Here is an 11,973-nt window from a genome sequence, read left to right as displayed (position 1 = left end):
ACATTATCACTATGCAAGTAAACACAAACTAGAGTTCATTAAATTATAAAACAAGTTATGGCCAAGTAAAGTTCATGCCAAGTCAAAGTCAATAGCAAAATAAACAAGTGATCATCACAAGTACATTCATCTTCAAGGCGCAGACTCTAAGTTCTACTCCCATCGTCTCACTATAAAAGATCACAAGTAGGGATTCACTAGATTATTGGAACTAGACGATTCTCATTCCCTAACATGCTCGATTTCAATCCCAACACAAGGATCTTTTGAGTTACAATATTTTCCATCTTCCACTCTTAATTATTGTACCATCTTAACCAAACAATTATTGGTTTCCTGCAACCATTCACATGAAATATCGATTCATTCTTATTCCCCAAAAATGGAGATATAAAGTCCTTATGGTTGCCCTCAACTCTCAAGTACTCGGGTACAAGAATCCGAAATAAGGTAATTCACAACTCGAGCCGGCCGGTCCCAAGACTAAATCACCACATTCGAGATTCCTACCCAACATACATATCAAATTCCCTCCAATTATCAAGATAAAGGTTTTACAACCTATAACATTCATGATTCACAGCTTACATTTTTTTTTTTTGAAGGGCACTTAAACCTTTACTCAATCACATAGTAAGGACCATAACACCACTTGGTCCTATCTTGCTCCTTTGTAGAGACCACGTGAATTGGCTCTAAATTTCATTGCTACAAGCAATCATTTAACTTTCAAACCAGTCCCACAGTCCGGCATCCTAAACATTTAAGCCTAGGATACACTACAAAGATCTGAAGCCTAAGCTCTGATACCAACTGTGACGCCCCCACTTCTCCCTAAGGCGAACCAAAGGGTATCCGCGGGACGCCTGCCCAGCTCTCGCCGGGACTCACTACAATCGATCATTCAAAAGCTCGAAATACTTTAAGTAACCTCAATACATAATTAAAGTACTTCGAATATCTCACACTTACAATTATGCAGCTTTCAAGCTTAAATACAACCCAATGGAAAAGGGGTACTATAGCCATCCGTTATAATATAACTTAAAGTCTTCAAAAGAAAACAATCTAGTACTACTCACGAGCACCCTTGGTCTCGAACCCTGTAAAAGAAATCCACAACGTGGTATGAGCTACACAGCCCAGTGAGGTTCCAAGACACTCTAACAGTTCAAATAAATCAAATAAGTTGGGCATATCATATGCATGGTTCAAGGTTACACAATGGCATGTTATCATGAGGTGATAATCATTGTACAGGTAATTTGAGACATTTATCATGGTATGAGACATTAGCATGTATAGTTCACGAGTGATTGGAGCTTATTACAGGCATAGCTCGGGATTTCATGTTGGCATTTTAGCACGAAACAATCATCATGATACAAGGTAAACATATACTGTAGGATACGGTGTTCCAGTGGAACTCTGTCGGTCATCTGCACCTTATGACTTCCGGATCCCCTCGGTTTGACTGGCCATCACCTTATCCCTCCAGTGGTAATACTCGAGTATACCGAAACGGTTGTCCAGGGTTCCAACCTACCCGACCGAGCCCAGTCCTGGCTCGAGTAGGTCAGTAACCGAGGCAGGGCCCAAGTTCAGCTTAGAGCTTACAACATGCACAAGTAATCAAGTAATTCGACAAAAGGTAAAATTCATCATTTGAGTAGGTCGAGTGAGGTAAAGTACACACTCGCCTAACAATGATGGACAACTTCATATAACATGCGATTCATGATAATCAAGTGATCAAGTAAGTTGGTGATCACGTAAGCAGATAATCAAGTAAGCAAGTAGCCGAATGGATTAGAAAACGGTAAGTAAACACGGTAAACGGTAAACGGTGGTAATTACGGTTAATTGGCAGACATATGTCATTTTAATAGGCCACCATTGGCCGATTTTCACTTTTTCCACATAAGGGTCGAGGAGATTCACTCCAACCGACTTATGCTGTCATAGCATAATTAATCATTTAAACACATCATGTAGATATGCTCTCCAAACATTTCATATCTAGTATTTCAAGTAATCACATAAATATGCTCTTTAAGCATTTCATATCGAATAGTTCAAATATACATATTTCAGGTATTTCATGTCGAGTAATTCAAGTATACCTTATTCAGATATGCATGAGTGTGGTAAATACTTAACATATAGCACTTAACACTTAATAATCATGGGTTATGCATGTCATAGACTTATTCCAATTACGTATTCCTATATGGAACACTCACCTATAGCAACAAGAGAGTAATACTCAAACAAGTGTCTAGGCGTCCACTTCGAGTTCTTCTTGAAGGTCCCCTTGAGCGCCTGAGCAAATAACCATTAACTATTATACACTATCACTTAGAACTCCTACTTATCAAAGAAGGTTGTACAATCTAAAGGGAATTCATGAATTGGGCCTTAATTATTAATAATCGAGGCTCAAGAGTAAAGTTTTAAAGTCTAAAGAAAGAGACTAACATTTTTCATGAAATCGAGTTCAAAATGTTCAATCGGTATCGAGAAAAGAAGGCAAGTTTCCAAAATCTCATTTCTAAGAAATTGTCAAATTTTAGCTTTGGGTGTCAATTCTAGAAAAATCGTATCTTGCACTACGTAGGTCCAAAATTGGAAAGCTTGATACCATTGGAAACTACATTCCGAGTACTACAAGTTTCTAGAAGACACTTTTCCATGATTCGAAATGGAAGGTATTCAAAAGTTGGATCAAAGTTACTGCTGTAGAATACTAAGACAGTTTCAAGGTTGGTTTTTGGCCAATTTTGGAAATTCAGTAAAATTCACTTGTTTTGAACTAACCTTTGAAATTTGGAAATCAAATAGTGTTGCAATCCAAGAGTATAACAAAACAAGCGGATTGAGAAACGGAGTTTCGAGCACCAAGATATAGTAGCCCCAAGTTGAGGAAGATTCAAGACTGAAGAAGAATTTCCAGTTTTGAACCTCCAACACTAGAAATTTAATTGGGTATCGAAACGAACTTGGATTGGTACCAAAATTGGCAGTATTTTACTCCCATATGAAAGGTACCACTCTATCAAATTTCAGGGAAAAATACTTTCGGTAAGATAGTTAATTAGTCAACCAAAGTTCAGGAAAATTATAAGGCAATCTGCCTTGAGACTTTCATTACCCAATTCAAAACGTCTAATCAAGCAAACTATACAATCATGGTTCATTTGTGAAATAAAGGCCTAAGAAACATCCATAATGCCTTTGGTAAGTGTTTAGTATCAAGAACATCAATTAACAAGTTCACTCCAATATCTTGTTCCAAACCAGTCCAACATTAGGGTTTTTCCAAAACAGAGCAGTCCACTTGTTTCAGTCACAACTCAGTCAATTTAACTCGAAATAGAGCATGGCTTATGCCGTTGGAAAATACGTTCATAGGGGTAAAATATCACAGAAGAAATCATTTCCAAATTCGGCACCAATCTGGTTCAAAATCGGGCATCAAGTTGCTGCCTGAACACTTCATTCCAGATGAACAGAGCAACAGGACAGCGAACTTAAAACATTTGGTTCGGCTTGCTCACAAAGAATCAGAACGTGCATTATATACCAAATTAAAGCCAGGAATGTCTAGTTTCCAACGCCACCAACGGCACATGATTTCGACATCCGAGGACAGAGTTATAGCCAAAATACTACCACTGGTCAGAATCATACGCGAACAGTTTTCCAGATTGCTAGTTTCTCAAGAAAAATTCATTTGCTCAATCAAACCTCAATATTTTCCAATGAAATTTTTCACACATCTAATACATCCTATAAACATCTAATTCAAGCCATTAAACCATTAAAAATTGGCCTGGAAATGGCCGAACATGGCAGGGGCAAAATCGGAAGTTTTTGCTTCTTACACCCAATGAAGTTTCTACTAATTACCCACCACTAATGCATCATTATAACCACTAAACCAACAATATAATCACCATCAATCATCACATCAGCAACAATAACCCAAGTGTGGGAATTCCAAGAGCCCACTATCACATTTTTACACCATACACAAGCTAACCAAATGCATGCATGAACTTAACAAGGTAAGATAGCTTCCAAACTTCAAGTTTTCAAGAGTGGATCATCACTTACTTTGGGTTGATGTTCAGCAGAATTTTCGGCCCTCTATTACCCCAGAAAAACCGTGATTTCCAGCCCTTGTTTGCAGCTCAAAATGATCCTCAAGTGTCAAGCTAGGTGTGGTGCAAGTTTGGTTAATTTTGGAGATGATTTGGAGTGGTTTTGAATGAGATTAGTGAGCAGAAATTTTGTTGCAAATGAGTTAGAGAGAGGAGGGAGCTGGCCGGCTGTTTGAAGCTCAAGAGAGAGAGAGAGTGATCAGATTTTAGCTTCCAAGAGAAGACATTAACTTGTGGCCTCAAGTCACCCATTAGTCAACTCACATTAGGGTGCGTTTGGCGCGATTAGGGCTCGATTTTCTCGCGCGTTTGGTTCACTAGTGCACTAAACCTCCAATGTATTTATATTCATGTAGATAATATTCACTCTTAATTGTCCCGAAATAAAGGTCTAAAGTCCCTCAAATAAAGTCGCGCGTGTGAAAACGCGTACCGTCAATTTTTTACGCTATAACGCGAAACCTCCGGGAAATTCTTATAACGATAGTACTAATAACTATCACTTGAGTATTTAAACATTAAAATACCGAATTTAGGTCCATTATACATGTCTCCAATATTCCAAACTTATTGTACTCTCAAGCGGATAAAATCTTCAAGCACTATTCACTGTTTTTACTAAACGCGCTCCAGGAAATTAATTCATGAAATGAGTTACTTTAAAAATATAACGAAGTTATATTACCATGTATTTAGGTCTAATAAGACTAGAAAATATTCCTCGAGGCAAATATCCAATTAAATAATTTATTAAGCCACAAATTAGGCTAAAAAAATAATAGTTTTTACGAGTCCTCACAAATGAACCAAAGGGTTCGGCGGACCGCCTGCCTAGCTCTCGCTAGGACTACGGAGTCGAAACACACAAATCCGATATTACACGAGATAGGACCCAAAAGAATTGAATGATTGAAAACCGCCAAGCTTAACAGTAACTTACCAAAATCACATGGAAAAAAAACATTTTCATATATACATGTCGCTAGGTTTACAATTCAGATGGAACCAGTGAAACGAAGTACATTTAGAGTTTGCTTCCCCTCGAGGAGCTGTACAAAAGAACAAAAGATTATCTAACTAGCTCAACTCGCTTTTCAAAATCATGATTTCCAAAAGAGGTTCCTGTAAGGAAAACAAAAGGAACAGAAAGGGGTGAGCTTGCGCTCAATGAGGTACCAGACATATAGCAGAAAAATGATGGCATTTCACATTTAACAAATCAGATACACATGCTAGATGTAAAGTAAAATAACTAATGATTCATATAGGAAGGATACAGGTGGCTCTCAGGAGCCAAATTCCCATTTGCGTCACCGAAGCTTGATCGAAGTTGACACTCCGCCAACGTATATAGAACCAACGTCCGTAGACCCCTCTTTACACCGAATCCCGTTCACCAAACACCCCTTTACCGGGCCCGCTCACCACAAACGAACAGAAATGGTAATACTCGAGTATACCCGGAATCAAGGGTCTCAATACCCAAAATCCCCGAACAGACTACCGTGGTTCGTTATCTAATCGTCCAGGCCCTTGCCGGCCCGACTCGAATAACTTAGCCACAGGATTGAGCTCATAGGTCATAGAAATCCGAACAGATGCAGACACAGATAACAGATTCAAATTTTGCATGGTAAATTGGCATATGAACAGACAAGAGAACGAGTGTGATAAAGTACACCCTCGTCTCAAACAAATTAAACAGATTGCAGAGCAGAAATCAAGTTAAACAGCAATGGAGGGGAGTGGTACACTCACCGGCTCAACTTCAAAAGTTTTCACTTCAGATTGGCCTTAATCGCCAAGAAACCCTAAAATAATCAAAATAAACCAATTGAAGGTTTCATATCCAAATCGAGCAAACGGAATGCACAAGTGAGGCTCGACTACACGCCGTATACCTTGCCAAATAAATACTAATGCAAGGGTGCAAAAACATGATTTTCTTGGAAACAAAAAGGTAACATGAAGACTTAGGCGCAAACAACCCAAAAGCCTCTCATTTCTACCAAAAGGCAAATCCAACTTAAAGGAACCAAACGGTCTAGAAAATCGGGCAGCACTTCCCCTAAATTTCTTACTTTTCCAGCCCTTAAGGCTTCACTATTACCTCAAATCAGTAAATCAGTCCCAACATCTCACACAAAAGTCATCTCATTTCCCAAAAGCCGTTCACTAGGCTCAAAGTAGTACAAGTACAAAAGTTAGCTAGGAAATGATCGGAATGAAAACAAGCCTTAAAACTATTCAAATAAACACAATAGGATTCGTTTACAAGTCATAAACCAAGGCCAAGTATTACCAAAATAAGGTTCCATAAGAATATATAAGCATTAAAGGAAACCAGAAAATCCGGAAATGGAAATAAGCTTTAACCCAAGAAAACAGTTTTTGACGTCATTTTACGGTTTTGGCACCAAAGACACTACGATTGTCGGATGATGGTACAAGACCCACCATTTCGAAGCTAAAAGACAGGGCTACAACATCACAGAAGGTCACTCAGCCCAGTTTTGAGTGCAAACAGGTCAAAAATGCAAGATACTTCATCAACAACGTAAAACAGATTCACCAAAATGCATTCAAGCGGAAACATCATAACTCAGGCTCTACAAGTCCAAATCCAGAAATTCCAAAACCAGTTGAAAGCTAAGAAACAGGGATAAATTTCATCAGAAGACCTCAACAACCAATTCGGAAGCAATTCCAGCCAAAACAACCAATTACAGTCGCAAATCCCAATTTCGGGTAAACCAGAACAGCAATAGTAATTTCAACTTTTCTCACTCTACACAACTCCGATTGACCTGAAATTTTGTAGGCACCTCTAAAATGTCATTCTCTACAACTTTCATGTTTTGAGCTAAGGCCAATTCGGCCTCTATCTAGGACCTAAAAATTCGGACAGAATGTTCATCACAAAACCCTCACTTTTCAATTTTTGGTCCAAAACAGAAATTGGTTGCAATTAATCACTTTTCCCACCTCATAGAGTCCTTAAACATCATTTCCAATCATCAAACATAGCCACACAATCATGCTTATATTAAAACAGAAAATTCCCCAAAAATAATAAAACTTCATTATTTCAACCACAAATCAAGAATTAATCCATAAACTTGCATCTTATACAACCACTAAGCATGCTTTAAGCATCAATTAAAGGAGGAGGGTGGTTCTACACAACTTACCTTTAAAACAAGAGAGAGAGAGCTATGGGTCACCTTAACTTTCCAAACAACTTCACACACCAACTCACAATCACTACTTGAAGAGGTTTTATGGAAGGAATTCAAGATTAAACGGTTAGTTTGTGAGATTGGACAAGATTGGAGCAAGGAACTTGGAAGCTTTTCTTTCTTTTCTTGTAAGAGGAGGTTCGGCCAAGCTTGAAGGAAAAATGGAAGATTTTTGGTCAATTTTGATATTAATTTGGTAAAGGCATGAATAGTGGTCAAATGGCAAGACTAACTCTTATGGTGACACTTGTCACCTTTTATTAAATATCTACCTAACTTGTCTCCCTCATATCAATCCACTTAGCACCCTCTACTTATCTCCTAACACCCGGTAAAATAATTCCAGTATTCAAAACTTAATCTAGTTGGCCGAAATTTTCCGAACTTTTCGCACTAGTGGGTCCCACGTCCAAAATACGCTCTTAGTCTCTCAAAATCTATTCGATACTAGAAAAATCATCAAAAAACTAAGAAAATTTATCTAGAAAATTTCCGGATACAGAAAGTGCAGAAAACAAGCCATGAAAAATACAAAAACCAAGAAAATGCAAATTACGGGTTCTCACAAAAATCCAGACCAAAGCTGTTCAAAATCAAGCAACAAAATGGATTTTCTAGACAGTCTCGGATGAACAGTAATAAACAGGCAGCCAACTTTCAAAACTCGCCACGAATCGCTCTGGACGAACTAGAAAATGAGCTTGGTACCATTTTAAAGCTCTAAGAGTCTACTTTCAAATGCCACAAACAGCACTCAATTTCGATCAACGAGCAAAACGTTATAGCTACACAAATGTTGCTGGTCAGAAAATTCTGGAGCTTGTTCCAGTTTTGCTTCTTTACTTGTAACTCAAAATTTAACCAACCATTTGGGTTGATTTTTGGTAGACAACCACAATACACATAGCACAACATATCAACACCAATTTGGAAACTCAATTAACACCAGAAAATTTTTGAAATTACAGGGCAGCAGCAAACAAGAAAGTCGGGCAGCAAGTCAGAAATTTCAAACAGTACCTTCTCCAAATTTCTAACTTTCTTCCAACTTCATTCCATCAATGATTCTATATACATGTATCATAGCACAATATCAGCAACCACAACACATTAATTCATCACATCAGCCACCAATAAACATCCTCAAACCCCCGAGCATGTCATGGAATTGCAAGAACATAATTACTCAACCAATCAACCCAAATTCTACCATAGGTTGCAAACCCATGCTACCTTTGCTCCATTTGAGCTATAATTTTGCAAGATTGAAGTGTGGGTGAGTGAGTTACCTCAAGAACTTAGTTGGACAGCTTTAGGGCAGAAATCTTGACCGAAATTCCTCCAAGAAAACCGATGAACAGCCCCCTCTTCCAAGCTAGGATCAAAGCCCTCTAATGGATGATGAAATTTGGAAGTGGATTGAAGTAATTTTGTAAGGATTTTGGCTAGATTTTTCTTCCCTTTTTCTTCCTATTTTCGGCCAGACAAAGAGAGTGAAGAGAGGAGAGAGAGTGCAATCAGATGTTGTAATGAAAGTGGAGAGAATTGGTGACTTAATGGTTAAGTCTAAGTGTCAACTCATGCTAGGTCCGTTTAGGGTCTTCGCGTGTCCAATTTTCGCGCTCGTTTGCAACTTTCGTGCACTAAACCTCTGAGGTAATTTTCCTAGTACATTAATAGTACATTACTAGTAGTCTAATATCATGTTCTTAAAATCTCCAATTAATCAAATTAATGTGCCTGTCGGGGCCTTTTCGGCACGCGCGCGTATAAAGGTCAAACTTAAGGGTTTTCTCGTTTGAACTTGGAAATTCAACTTATTCGATTCTAAAACTCTAAAATATGATAATCCAAGTATATATATATATATATATATATATATATATATATATATATATATATATAACAATAAAAATCATGATAAGCAATTCATCTTGAATAAATTTGGGCATTAAAATAATATGCGCGTAAAGAACCAATCGGAAAAATTTATTTTCGAGAAATTCATGTACTTTAGTATATATATATATATATATATATATTTTTTTTTTTTGGGTAACTCGAGTACAAAATATTTTTAAAATGACCAATTTAATAATATTTTGAAATAATAAAATTATGGGTCCTCACAGAATTAGCATTTGGCCAAAACACAGAAGTTGTAGTGCTATGTCTTAGCTTTTCAACGGCCCTGAAAATGCCTTAATCGGACTTCAGTAGCCTGAGTTATTGTCATTTACGTATAGTGCGGTTAACTAGCTCGAATGTGAGATTCTGGTTCTGTAAGTTGAAATTTTGACCTTGATACACTACGAACTGGACTGAGTGGTCTTCATCAAAGTTGTAGGCCATTATCTTAGCTTCGAAATGGTATAAATTTCACCTCAATCCGATAAGCGTAGCTTCAGTTGTGCCCGTTACACTAAGCGATAGCAAATCTATCTTTTGTTTTATGATTTAAACTTTATTTCCGGACATTGTCGTAGTTTGATTTTGTAGTTGTACGACATTGAGCCTATTGAACGGCTATTGAAATGAGATTATTTTATGTGTGATTTTGGGACTGATTTGAGGAACATATTGAAGCCATAAATGGCTGGAAAATAGGTAAACACAAGGGACATGCCGCCAAATTTTCACTAGAGGACTAACCTAGCCTTTGGAGTTCTAATTCTATATTTTGCAAATTTGACTTGGATACACTAAAAACTGGGTTGAGGTATCTTCATGGAAGTTGTAACCTTTTGTTTAAGTTTCGAGACACTACCTTGTACATTTTGATCCGATAACCATAGCTCCAGTTATGGTCAAAATCGTGTAACCCGTTTTGTACCATTTTCACTTTCGCGCACGCGCACGTGCATTTCTCAACCGTTTTTGCCGTTTTGGACCATTTAGAACTACTTTTGTTATTTTGTTATCATTCCGGCCGTTTCGGCCAATTTCGACATTCTTTTGGCCTTAACGTCGTTTTGGCTGTTTTTGATTATTTTTTACCGTTTTCAACCGTTTTCGATCGTTTAAGTTATAAACTGCTATTGTATGGCCGTTTCACTTATGTGTGTATATAATCTATCAATACAGACTGTGAGGCTTTTGACGGTGACGGTCAAGCTCAGTGAATTTGTATCATTTTTCGTGCCAAACTTTATCAAGTGAGTAATTGGATTGTTATTGATGTGAAATTGTTAAAGTGCTTTGTATATGTTAAATAGGTACTTAGGCGAGGGTGTACTTTATCTCACTCGACCTAAACCCATCCTTTGTTTTGATTTCATATGTGAAAATACATGCCTTATGTTGAGTATCACCCTTTTGCTATGTGCTGATAGGGATGATTACATGACTTGAATCTTTTTGCTGTGTGCTGTTGGGGTAAGTACTTTGTTGTCTACTTTGCTGAGAGATATCATCTATTGAGAGATTGAATATCTTAGGGTTTGTTCCAGCCCGGTTCCAATGGTAGACGAATTATTCGAGCCAGCCGGGACTTGGTCGAAGATAGTTTCATGCTAACCTTGGGATTTAGTTCTTTGTTAAAGCTTTGACAAAAGCTAGGTTATTTTGTTTCGCTCAAGTTACTGTGTGTTGTTGACTGGCCAGTGGGAGTTGATAAGGTGAACGGGGAAAGTTAAGTGGAGTCTACGATTTATGAGTACTTTGGTTGACGGAGTGTCAACAGGCGTTCAAGTTCGGGGAATTGAACTGGCTTTGGAGCCACCTGTATCCTACCATTGTGATGTTACTTTTCTGTTATTGATGTGAAATATCCTGATTTACTTGTTTATTGGATGTGATTTTACGTTTTTAGCCCTGATTATTCACTAAGCACATAGCTTACCCCATTCCATTTGTTTTCCTTAGCAGGGGGTACAAGCGAGGCTTGAGACGTGTTCAGACTAGCGTAGTCTAGTTGTTTTGAAATTTTGACTTGTATTCGTGCTAGCACTCGACTAGGGTTGATTGGACTTGGATTGTAAACACGTTAATGTATTTGGGCGTGTATAAGCTTTGTAGCTGGATCTGAGCATCAATGTATATATTAAGTTTGAACTTGTGGTGTTACTTATTTTCCATGGATGTAAGTTATTTTCTCGAGTTTCGAGTAGGTAAGCCCTGGCGAAAGCTGGACAGGCGACCTGTCGAACCCTGAGGTACGCCTTAGAGGGAGGTGGGGCCGTCACAAATGACATATGAGATCCACTTAACTAAATACTTTCTCTCTAGAAGATGAAAGCTTCTCTCTCTAGTAGAGATATTCTTTCCTCCCCGTAGGAGCCTTAGAAACTTTCAAAACTTTTCAAGCCTTTAAACTTTCAGATCTTCTTCAAAATTTCAAACCTTAAATTCCCCAAAACTCAAATTAAGTCCATAGAGTTCAATGAAGGTCTAATACCAAGAGATTTGCTGGATAAGGTCATATTACAATCTTTATGGCACATTCACTCTTGTTAGAAAAAAGGGACATTAAATGGAAGGAGAGTAAATACACAAGCGGCGGAGAGTAAAATCATTTCTGCCTATTTTTCTATTTGCTTGGAAGGACCACTAAGAAACCTATACTTTTTTTT

At 37.9% G+C, this 11,973-nt stretch overlaps 1 long non-coding RNA gene across 1 annotated transcript; it reads right to left on the bottom strand.

Moving 5' to 3' along the window:
* Positions 1 to 2,025: 2,025 nt before the first annotated feature.
* Positions 2,026 to 4,263, bottom strand: LOC140012485 (uncharacterized). The gene is made up of 2 exons (XR_011819644.1): positions 4,117 to 4,263; positions 2,026 to 2,322 (listed from the first exon to the last, which is right to left on the bottom strand). It is a non-coding gene; the product is annotated as an uncharacterized lncRNA (long non-coding RNA).
* Between the last annotated feature and the right edge of the window lie 7,710 nt (positions 4,264 to 11,973).

The sequence above is a fragment of the Coffea arabica genome, chromosome 8e (genome assembly GCF_036785885.1).
Source record: "Coffea arabica cultivar ET-39 chromosome 8e, Coffea Arabica ET-39 HiFi, whole genome shotgun sequence".
In the NCBI taxonomy this organism is placed as follows: domain Eukaryota; kingdom Viridiplantae; phylum Streptophyta; class Magnoliopsida; order Gentianales; family Rubiaceae; genus Coffea; species Coffea arabica.
This window is presented reverse-complemented; position numbering and strand designations above follow the sequence as displayed.